Source organism: Dermochelys coriacea, chromosome 1 (genome assembly GCF_009764565.3).
Source record: "Dermochelys coriacea isolate rDerCor1 chromosome 1, rDerCor1.pri.v4, whole genome shotgun sequence".
In the NCBI taxonomy this organism is placed as follows: Eukaryota; Metazoa; Chordata; order Testudines; family Dermochelyidae; genus Dermochelys; species Dermochelys coriacea.
The window spans coordinates 49,218,990-49,230,914 of NC_050068.2; positions in this window are offsets into that span (position 1 = coordinate 49,218,990).

An 11,925-nucleotide genomic window follows, 5' to 3' on the forward strand; every position below is an offset into this window, starting at 1 on the left:
TAAACAATAACTTGTTGAAACAAACCTACAGAACAACTGTATGAACATAGATGACTTAGCAGTCATTTCACATTGTTTGGCATTTTTTCAGTAGGCTATTAATTCATAGACTCCATCAAAGCAGGAATAATTTATAATCCCTATGATTTCATAAAGTGTGTGATGCATACTTTCAATGGTTCCTCCAATTCGTAAAGAAAGTGAATATAACTATGGAAGACATATACTGTACTCCCTCTAAAAACCCTTGTAATAAATCTCAAAAGCACAGTTAACTGCTAAAAATAAAAACTAACAAGTTTCAGTTACCACCTTGTTCTATTACACTTTCTAAATAGACTATGAATGTGGACAAGCATTCTCCTGTCTGTCTAAAATTCACCCAAATTTATAACATCAAGAAGCCAAAACACCATTTAAGTAATTTGATTTCTAATTACCACTTTATACACCACTGCCAACATTACACACAAGTTTTATGTTGCATTCCCCCCAGATTTTTGCAGTTATTAACTAGGAACTGCACCAAACTCGGCCTAGAAAAGAAACTTAATTCTAGCAAAAAGAAATGGAGTACTTGTGGCACCTTAGAGACTAACAAATTTATTAGAGCATAAGCTTTCGTGAGCTACAGCTCACTTCATCGGATGCATTTGGTGGAAAAAACAGAGGAGAGATTTATATATACACACACAGAGAACATCTCTCCTCTGTTTTTTCCACCAAATGCATCCGATGAAGTGAGCTGTAGCTCACAAAAGCTTATGCTCTAATAAATTTGTTAGTCTCTAAGGTGCCACAAGTACTCCTTTTCTTTTTGCGAATACAGACTAACACAGCTGCTACTCTGAAGCCTGTCATTAATTCTAGCAGTTACACAGGGACTGTATTTGTTTTTCATTCTGCAAGTAAACTCAGTTATAAAGTTATCATTTCTTTCAGGAACTAAGAGCCAAATGCAATTGACCTCACACACAAAAATGCGTTCCGAGAGACTACTGCGTGAGCGATTAAGGTGAGCAGGATGTGGACCCACGATTAGTATTCTTTTGGACACTAAATATTTATAGAGAGAGAGGACTGCTGGCTATAACCAGTTACATAAAACAGAAAATATGAGGTTAGTTGAACAATGTCCTCTCTTCAGTTCAGTGACATTTTAAACATGATAGTGTCTTTCCATTTCTTTCAACAGCCAGTTATCAGTTTGTGACTCACATTATAGAGCTTTTAACAACTGCGCTCATAAATACCATATGCCACCTCTTAACTGAATCAAAAGCCTGTGTGCCAAAATCATTTCTGGACTGAAGAGCTATCTCTTTTTAAAATTACTTGCATGGTCTCAAAACAAGCAGAGCTTATAACATAAATGTGTATTGAAACATATCATTCCATCTAATTCCTAAAGAGTAGAGGTGAGTAAAATTCAGAATTTCTGGTCCATGGGAAATTTCAACATTTCAACATTTGTTTTCATCCCAAATTGGGACTGAAAAGTTGAAGTCTTTTGTTGATGGAAATACTACAAAATTTCAATTTGGAAGTATCAAAACATTTTGTTTCAGCCATTTCACTTTATTGAATTGATCTGAAACAAATTGTTCTGGCTGGGTCAGTTCAATATTAAACTGCATTTTTCCTATATAGGCACACTGCTTTATGGGAGGTTTTCTGGGTGGACTATATCTCCCATAATGCATCTTGTGATGCAACTTCCATGTTGCACCAGCAGCTCAGTCAGAGGGAATTCCATATTGCATTATGGGAGATGTAGTCCTCTACGGAACATGGTCCCGAGAACGGAAATCCAAATTAAATCTCCCATAAGGCAATGCATCATAGCGAAATGCCACTTATGTTTTGTTAAACTGATTCAAAATGGAAATTTTTGATTTTCTGGAAACTTTATTTTCTATCAGAATATCATTCCAAAAGAAAATTCCTGACCAGCTCTAGTGAAGAATAGGCTTTATAATGTTTTTACTGAAGAAAGAGTTATGTAACAAGAACTAATTGTTAAGAAAATTCAAGCTTTAGTTATTCAGTATACTTTAGGGCAGTGGTTCCCAAACTTGTTCTGCCGCTTGTGCAGGGAAAGCCCCTGGCAGGCCGGCCGGTTTGTTTACCTGCTGTGTCCACAGGTTCGGCCGATCGCGGCTCGCAGTGGCCATGGTTTGCTACTCCAGGCCAATGGGAGCTGCTGGAAACGGCGAGGGCCGAGGGACGTACTGGCCACTGCTTCCAGCAGCTCCCATTGGCCTGGAGCAGCGAACCGCGGCCACTGGGAGCCACAATCGGCTGAACCTGTGGGCGTGGCAGGTAAACAAACCAGCCCGGCGCGCCAGGGGCTTTCCCTGTACAAACAGCAGAACAAGTTTGGGAACCATTGCTTTAGGGTTTACTGTCCTTAGATTGCACTAGTGCATATCTCCTTTCACCAAATGAAAATAAAGATGGGGATATAGGACCAGAGCTGTTCAACATATTCATAAATGATCTGGAAAAAGGGGTAGTCAGCAAGATGGTAAAGTTTGCAGACAATACAAAATTAGTCAAGATAGTTAAGTCCAAAGCAGACTGCGAAGAATTACAAAGGGATCTCAAAAAACTGGGAGACTGGGCAACTCAATGGCAGAGGAAACTCAATGCTGATAAATGCAAAGTAATGCACATTGAAAAACATAATCCCAACTATACATACAAAATGATAGGGTCTAAATTAACTCCTACTACTCAAGAAAGAGAATTTGCGGTCATTGTGATTAATTCTCTGACAACATCCACTCAATGTGCAGCAGCAGTCAAAAAAGCTAACAGACTGTTAGGAACTATTAGAAAAGGGATAGATAATAAGACAGTAAATATCATAATGCCATTACAGAAATCCATGGTACACCCACACCTTAGATATTATGTGCAGTTCTGGTCACTCAATCTCAAAAAAATATATTAGAATTGGAAAAGATACAGACAGAGAAGGGCAACAAAAATGATTAGCGGTATGGAACAGCTTCCATATGAGGCAAGATTAAAAAGATTGGGATTCTTCAGACTAGAAAAGAGACAATTCGGGGGAAATGCTAGAGGACTATAAAATCATGAATGGTGTTGAGACAACAAGTAGAGAAGTGTTATTTACGCCTTCAAATAACACAAGAACCTAAGGTCACCCAATGAAATTAATAGACAGCAGGTTTAAAACAAAAAGAAGTACTTCTTCACATAATGCAGTCAACCTGTGGAACTCATTGCCAGGGGATATTTGAAAGCTAAAAGTATAACTGGGTTCAAAGAAGAATTAGCTAAATTCATGCAGGATAGGTCTGTCAATGGCTATTTGTCAAGATGGTCAGGGACACAACCCCATGCCCTGGGTGTCCTTAAGCCTCTGACAGCCAGACCTGGGAAGTGGACAACAAGGGATGGATCACTCGATCTGTTCATTCCCTCTGAAGCATCAGGCATTGGCCACTATCAGAAGACAGTGGGCTGGATGGATCACTGATCTGACCCAGTGTGGTCATTCTTATGTTCTTATGTTTTTTTCTCTCCAGAAATCTGTACAAAAGACAGATTCCTCAGAAATTAAAAAGGTTCACAAAAAGAAAAGGAGTACTTGTGGCACCTTAGAGACTAACAAATTTATTAGAGCATAAGCTTTCGTGAGCTACAGCTCACTTCATCGGATGCATTTGGTGGAAAAAACAGAGGAGAGATTTATATACACACACACAGAGAACATGAAACAATGGGTTTATCATACACACTGTAAGGAGAGTGATCACTTAAGATAAGCCATCACCCACAGCAGGGGGGGGAAAGGAGGAAAACCTTCCATGGTGACAAGCAGGTAGGCTAATTCCAGCAGTTAACAAGAATATCAGAGGAACAGTGGGGGGTGGGGTGGGGGGGAGAAATACCATGGGGAAATAGTTTTACTTTGTGTAATGACTCATCCATTCCCAGTCTCTATTCAAGCCTAAGTTAATTGTATCCAGTTTGCAAATTAATTCCAATTCAGCAGTCTCTCCTTGGAGTCTGTTTTTGAAGCTTTTTTGTTGAAGTATAGCCACTCTTAGGTCTGTGATCGAGTGACCAGAGAGATTGAAGTGTTCTCCAACTGGTTTTTGAATGTTATAATTCTTGACGTCTGATTTGTGTCCATTCATTCTTTTACGTAGAGACTGTCCAGTTTGGCCAATGTACATGGCAGAGGGGCATTGCTGGCACATGATGGCATATATCACATTGGTAGATGCGCAGGTGAACGAGCCTCTGATAGTGTGGCTGATGTGATTAGGCCCTATGATGGTATCCCCTGAATAGATATGTGGACAGAGTTGGCAACGGGCTTTGTTGCAAGGATAGGTTCCTGGGTTAGTGGTTCTGTTGTGTGGTGTGTGGTTGCTGGTGAGTATTTGCTTCAGATTGGGGGGCTGTCTGTAAGCAAGGACTGGTCTATCTCCCAAGATCTGAGAGAGCGATGGCTCGTCCTTCAGGATAGGTTGTAGATCCTTGATGATGCGTTGGAGAGGTTTTAGTTGGGGGCTGAAGGTGATGGCTAGTGGCGTTCTGTTGTTTTCTTTGTTGGGCCTGTCCTGTAGTAGGTGACTTCTGGGTACTCTTCTGGCTCTGTCAATCTGTTTCTTCACTTCAGCAGGTGGGTATTGTAGTTGTAGGAATGCATGATAGAGATCTTGTAGGTGTTTGTCTCTGTCTGAGGGGTTGGAGCAAATGCGGTTATATCGTAGCGCTTGGCTGTAGACAATGGATCGAGTGGTATGATCTGGATGAAAGCTAGAGGCATGTAGGTAGGAATAGCGGTCAGTAGGTTTCCGATATAGGGTGGTGTTTATGTGACCATCGCTTATTAGCACCGTAGTGTCCAGGAAGTGGATCTCTTGTGTGGACTGGTCCAGGCTGAGGTTGATGGTGGGATGGAAATTGTTGAAATCATGGTGGAATTCCTCAAGAGCTTCTTTTCCATGGGTCCAGATGATGAAGATGTCATCAATGTAGCGCAAGTAGAGTAGGGGCATTAGGGGACGAGAGCTGAGGAAGCGTTGTTCTAAGTCAGCCATAAAAATGTTGGCATACTGTGGGGCCATGCGGGTACCCATCGCAGTGCCGCTGATTTGAAGGTATACATTGTCACCAAATGTGAAATAGTTATGGGTCAGGACAAAGTTACAAAGTTCTGCCACCAGGTTAGCCGTGACAGTATCGGGGATACTGTTCCTGACGGCTTGTAGTCCATCTTTGTGTGGAATGTTGGTGTAGAGGGCTTCTACAAGCCATTACCCTCTGATCCCACTGAGAGTTACCAAAAGAAACTACAGCATTTGCTCAAGAAACTCCCTGAAAAAGTACAAGAACAAATCCGCACAGACACACCCCCGGAGCCCCGACCTGGGGTATTCTATCTGCTACCCAAGATCCATAAACCTGGAAATCCTGGACGCCCCATCATCTCAGGCATTGGCACCCTGACAGCAGGATTGTCTGGCTATGTAGACTCCCTCCTGAGGCCCTTCATTACCAGCACTCCCAGCTATCTTCGAGACACCACCGATTTCCTGAGGAAACTACAGTCCATTGGTGATCTTCCTAAAAACACCATCCTAGCCACTATGGATGTAGAAGCCCTCTACACCAACATTCCACACAAAGATGGACTACAAGCCGTCAGGAACAGTATCCCCGATACTGTCACGGCTAACCTGGTGGCAGAACTTTGTGACTTTGTCCTGACCCATAACTATTTCACATTTGGTGACAATGTATACCTTCAAATCAGCGGCACTGCGATGGGTACCCGCATGGCCCCACAGTATGCCAACATTTTTATGGCTGACTTAGAACAACGCTTCCTCAGCTCTCGTCCCCTAATGCCCCTACTCTACTTGCGCTACATTGATGACATCTTCATCATCTGGACCCATGGAAAAGAAGCTCTTGAGGAATTCCACCATGATTTCAACAATTTCCATCCCACCATCAACCTCAGCCTGGACCAGTCCACACAAGAGATCCACTTCCTGGACACTACGGTGCTAATAAGCGATGGTCACATAAACACCACCCTATATCGGAAACCTACTGACCGCTATTCCTACCTACATGCCTCTAGCTTTCATCCAGATCATACCACTCGATCCATTGTCTACAGCCAAGCGCTACGATATAACCGCATTTGCTCCAACCCCTCAGACAGAGACAAACACCTACAAGATCTCTATCATGCATTCCTACAACTACAATACCCACCTGCTGAAGTGAAGAAACAGATTGACAGAGCCAGAAGAGTACCCAGAAGTCACCTACTACAGGACAGGCCCAACAAAGAAAACAACAGAACGCCACTAGCCATCACCTTCAGCCCCCAACTAAAACCTCTCCAACGCATCATCAAGGATCTACAACCTATCCTGAAGGACGAGCCATCGCTCTCTCAGATCTTGGGAGATAGACCAGTCCTTGCTTACAGACAGCCCCCCAATCTGAAGCAAATACTCACCAGCAACCACACACCACACAACAGAACCACTAACCCAGGAACCTATCCTTGCAACAAAGCCCGTTGCCAACTCTGTCCACATATCTATTCAGGGGATACCATCATAGGGCCTAATCACATCAGCCACACTATCAGAGGCTCGTTCACCTGCGCATCTACCAATGTGATATATGCCATCATGTGCCAGCAATGCCCCTCTGCCATGTACATTGGCCAAACTGGACAGTCTCTACGTAAAAGAATGAATGGACACAAATCAGACATCAAGAATTATAACATTCAAAAACCAGTTGGAGAACACTTCAATCTCTCTGGTCACTCGATCACAGACCTAAGAGTGGCTATACTTCAACAAAAAAGCTTCAAAAACAGACTCCAAGGAGAGACTGCTGAATTGGAATTAATTTGCAAACTGGATACAATTAACTTAGGCTTGAATAGAGACTGGGAATGGATGAGTCATTACACAAAGTAAAACTATTTCCCCATGGTATTTCTCCCCCCCACCCCACCCCCCACTGTTCCTCTGATATTCTTGTTAACTGCTGGAATTAGCCTACCTGCTTGTCACCATGGAAGGTTTTCCTCCTTTCCCCCCCCCTGCTGTGGGTGATGGCTTATCTTAAGTGATCACTCTCCTTACAGTGTGTATGATAAACCCATTGTTTCATGTTCTCTGTGTGTGTGTATATAAATCTCTCCTCTGTTTTTTCCACCAAATGCATCCGATGAAGTGAGCTGTAGCTCACGAAAGCTTATGCTCTAATAAATTTGTTAGTCTCTAAGGTGCCACAAGTACTCCTTTTCTTTTTGCGAATACAGACTAACACGGCTGCTACTCTGAAACCTAAAAAGGTTCAGTACACAGAAAACAAAACTATCCTATTTCTTAGCTGTTCTAGCATAATGGCCATATTCTAAATATGTGCAAGAGGAAAGATGGCCTTATATTTGGGTACTAACTATACAGGGACTTGGGAGATGTGGATTTAGTTCCTGGCTCTGTCACATACTCCTTCTGTGATGTTGAGTAAATCACTTAATCTCTCTGAGCCTCATTTCTCCAGCTGTAAAGTGGAAATAATATTTCCATTCTCCCACCCTTTATCTGTCTTGCCTATATAGGCTGAAAGCTCTTCAGGCCAGGAACTAAGAACAATCAGGCTCCACCTTCTGTTATGTGCTAACAATATAAATTTTATTATTAATAATAAATATTGTATTAATTTGCAATACTGTAACTTAAGTTTATTAATTTTATTCATTGACGTATTTTAGACTTTTGTCCCATTATTGCCTCCCTTTCATAGTCGCCACACAAGCACTCATAACAATGCTAGCTCTAGATACAATAGCTTACTTTTAACAGCACTCTAAATAAGGCTCTCATTTTCCTTCTAACGTACATTGGCTTCAGTTTTCATCTTCCAAGGAGTACTCTGTTAAAAATTCACTGAGTGTGTTCATTTTAGGACAAAGGTCCGCTAGCATTGGAGAACAAAATTGAAATTTCAAACTTCTCAGTTTAAAATGTAGTCAGAGAACTGAAAACTTTGAAAGATCCCTGTTCTACGAATACAACTGTTAAATATCAGAGCAGCACTGGGGCAGCTTCATCACATCATCTTCTAGGATGGGTGCCAGTGAAAATAATCTGCCGTTCCTGGCCAGGAAAGCACCATCAGCATGAGTATGGGAATTGCATTTAGGGAGGGAGGGAGAGGGCATGAGTCCTGGCTCTTAGTTCCAGCTCTGTTCCATTTGCTGTATGACCTTGGATAAACCACTTAGGTCCTAGTTTTCAGAGGTGCTGAGCACCTGCAGCTACTCACTGACTTCAACTGGACTAGTAAGGGCTCAGAACCTCTAAATAATCAGGCCTTTAACTCCTCTCTGCTAAACTACCATGCTGATAAGCAGAGCATAAATATCAGATTGGTAAAATAGGGATAATTATGTAAGCTGGATGAGGTTTTCTGAATTTCAATGATTCCACAAAATTGTTTTCAAAATTTCAACAAAAAAACAGGGTGACATTTTTTGGGGGAAAAAATAATCCTATTTTTGAATGAGGTATAGAGCTGGTCAAAATACTGACCCCTCAACAAATCTGTAACATTTTAAATTTAGATAAAACTGGTCATATATGTTTTGTGAACAATTTCCCATTTTCAACCAGTTCTTATAGTTATATGCACCCACCTCTGCAAAATGTTTCAGGATCTGCAGATGAAATCTATATATTGGTATGATGGACACTCTTAAGTTCTCTTACCTTTTTCCCCATAAGATAAGGTTTTGCCAGTCTGAACAGTGTTCCCTATATTTAGTATGGGGAATCCTGGTAAAATCATTCCTAATAGTAATGATGTGAAAGGAAACTCTTAAGGCACTCACTCTAAGTGCAAGTTATTAGTGGGGCATCAGTGTTGGGAATGACAGGCAGTGAAGCTAACAATGCATGACTAAGTGTGGAAGACATGGAGGTAGGAAAGAGGGTTTTAGAGAGTGATGGAGGGAGTGATGGAAGAAGACAGGAAAGGTAGTATCAGAAGAGAAACAGTTAATGATAGAGACAGTCCTGGAAGTAAACAGGCCTGAAAGAACAAGGCAACACAGAATGAGATGGCTGAAGCTCTAGGAAAGCTGGTATGGGAATATAAACTGGAGTCTATTTGTAGTTCAGCACTGTGGCAGGTTTAGGAGTGAACTTGGAGCAATCATTTCCCATGACGGTGAAGCTTCGACATGCAATATCAGAGATGTGCTGATTTATTTCATTGTGCCAAAAGCTCTTGCAGCTGCTCCAATGAGCCACAGACATCCAGCTCAGAGAAGCATGTCTGCCCTTTGGGTATCATAATTGTAGAAATCTGGTAGCGATAAGATTCATCACAAAAGAATGGGGAACTCTCAAGTCTGTGTCAGTATCACCCTTCAGTGAAGGCTGCATGCATTTATTCAAATGTTGGCGATCAGGGAGGTAAAACCTTCCCCAAATAGGATTATATTTTCTTTGGACTAATTTTCAAGATAACTTTTTACAGTTTTTTATACTGATAGAAAAAGAAAAGATCCAGATATGATATCAGCATCAACCTAAATTTAAGGCAGCTCAATACAACAAATGGCCACAGCCAAGGATAAAAAAATAAAAACAGCTATTCCCTTCTTAACATGTCTTCTTTTCTCTACCACTTGAAAAGGAACTGACAATTCTGTCAGAAAGGACAAATAAAATCCTGTCAAAACCAACTGGAGCGAAAGGAATCAGGCTCTCACATCTCCCCTTTCAATCTCTCTCAATCTTCGTTTGGCCTTTCCTTTCGCAAAGCGACTAAAAGAAGTATACCAAACCTCTCAGGTGCCAGTAGCATGCCAGCTGTACCACAGCTGGGAGGCAAGCACAGTAGGTGCTTCAGCAGCTAGATCTTGTAGGTGCTAGCTCTGGTGGATACCAATAACCCCCCAGACACATGGTCAAATGAAAGGGTATTTTACTCGGGCTGATGGAAAGGGATGCAGGTGCAAATACTCTAGGTACGCAGGCTTGCCTAGGCAACATGTGGGGGGGGCACATGAAGTGCCCACCTCAGATTTCTACTTGGCCTACTCGGGGTGGGGGGAGTCGAGGGACTGATTTTAAAATTGTCAGTGATTAAAAAATCCACCACAATACTTGGTCAGTTGTTTCAGTGATTAATTACTCTCACTGTTAAAAATGTATGCCTTATTTCCAGTCTGAATTTGTCTAGTTTCAACTTTCAGGTGTTATGCCTTTCTCTGCTAGACTGAAGAGTCCATTATTAAATATTTGTTCCCCATATAGGTACTTATAGACAGTAATCAAGTCACCTCTTAACTTCTCTTTGTGACGCTAAATAGATTGAGTTCCTTGAGTCTTACCATTATAAGGCATATTTTCTAATCCTTTAATCATTCTCATGGCTTTTCTCTAAACGTACTCGAATTATCTGTGGGCATCAGAATTGGATACAGTTTTCTAGTAGTGGTTGCACCAGTTCCAAATACAGAGGTAAAATAATCTCTTTACTCCTATTCAAGATTACCCAGTTTATGCATCCCAGAATCACATTAGCTCTTTTTGCTACAGTCTGGCAGCACAAGTGGGAGTTTGGAGTACATCAGTGAAGTCTAAATGTTGGACTTTAGTGCCTAAACTGGGCACCTAAGTCCTTTCATGAATCTAGCCCTTAGTTCTCACAGTTAGCATATCTTCCCAAATCTTCCTTTGCTGTATTTCATCCCATTACTGCTAGTTATCCAAGGTTCCCTTGGATCACCCTAACAATGTCTCTTCCTCCCTGGTATTCAGATCTTGTCAGTACTTGCAGCAAATTATATTCTCCTCAGTAATCTGCTAGCCAAACTCTACAGATACAAGTTTTAATCTCGTTCTTTAATGACTTGTTCTCTCCAGTATCTTACTCTCCAAAGGCTTTGTGCCGAGCTGGTACAGAAATGTCCCCATGCTGCAAAATTTAGATCTGCATCTGGATCAATATTTTGAACCCACCAAAATGTGGTGTTTTTAGAATGAGGGAGCAGCTGCAAAATTCAGGGCCAGATCCTGGTTCAGGTGTTCTCTTAAATTACTTTTCATTCATATAATATCCAGCCAGAGTTTTAACTCAGGCCCATTTGTCATACTGAGGTTTTGGGAACTACCTGTAGAATACCACGTGCAGTCTCTCAGGAGCCATCTGAAGAGGAACAATCACCTCCCTTGTCCTTGAGGTGATACCTCTGATCATGTAACCCAAAATTATCTCAGCTTTATTTGGCCACCTTACTGCATTTCAAGCTTATGTACAACTTGCTGTCTACTCTCACCCCTAGATCCTTTTCAGCGTATGACACTGCTTGTTATTATATAACCTTCTCTCAGTGTTTTGGATTATTTTGTCCTGTGTAAAATAAATCTAGGTTTACACACAGGAACAATCCAGCACTATTCTGTTTGCAGAGCTCCAGCAGCAGCCCACTTCACACTTGTTACAGCTCATATACTATTGACTTATCCTACCAGTAGTACTAGTGTTCTCAGGTTACTGTTGTAAGATAGCCTTAAAGAGATACCTTTACAAGCGTGGGTATAGAGGCCCTAAAATGTAAGCCAGTGGAATTCAGTTAAGATCTACTGTGCCCACTGAACTTGACATTCAGTAAGGCATCCAATGTATACTATAAGTATTATGCTGATCATAACTTTGTGGGTTTCCATGTTTCCACTGCCCTTACTATTCATCATAAATATTTAAACAAGACAAGGTGGGTGAGATAATATCTTTTCTTGGACCAACTTCTGTTGGTGGAAAGGACAAGCTTTCGAGCTTCACAGAGCTCTACTTCAGGTCTGGAGAATGAAACTAGGGTGGTCAAAC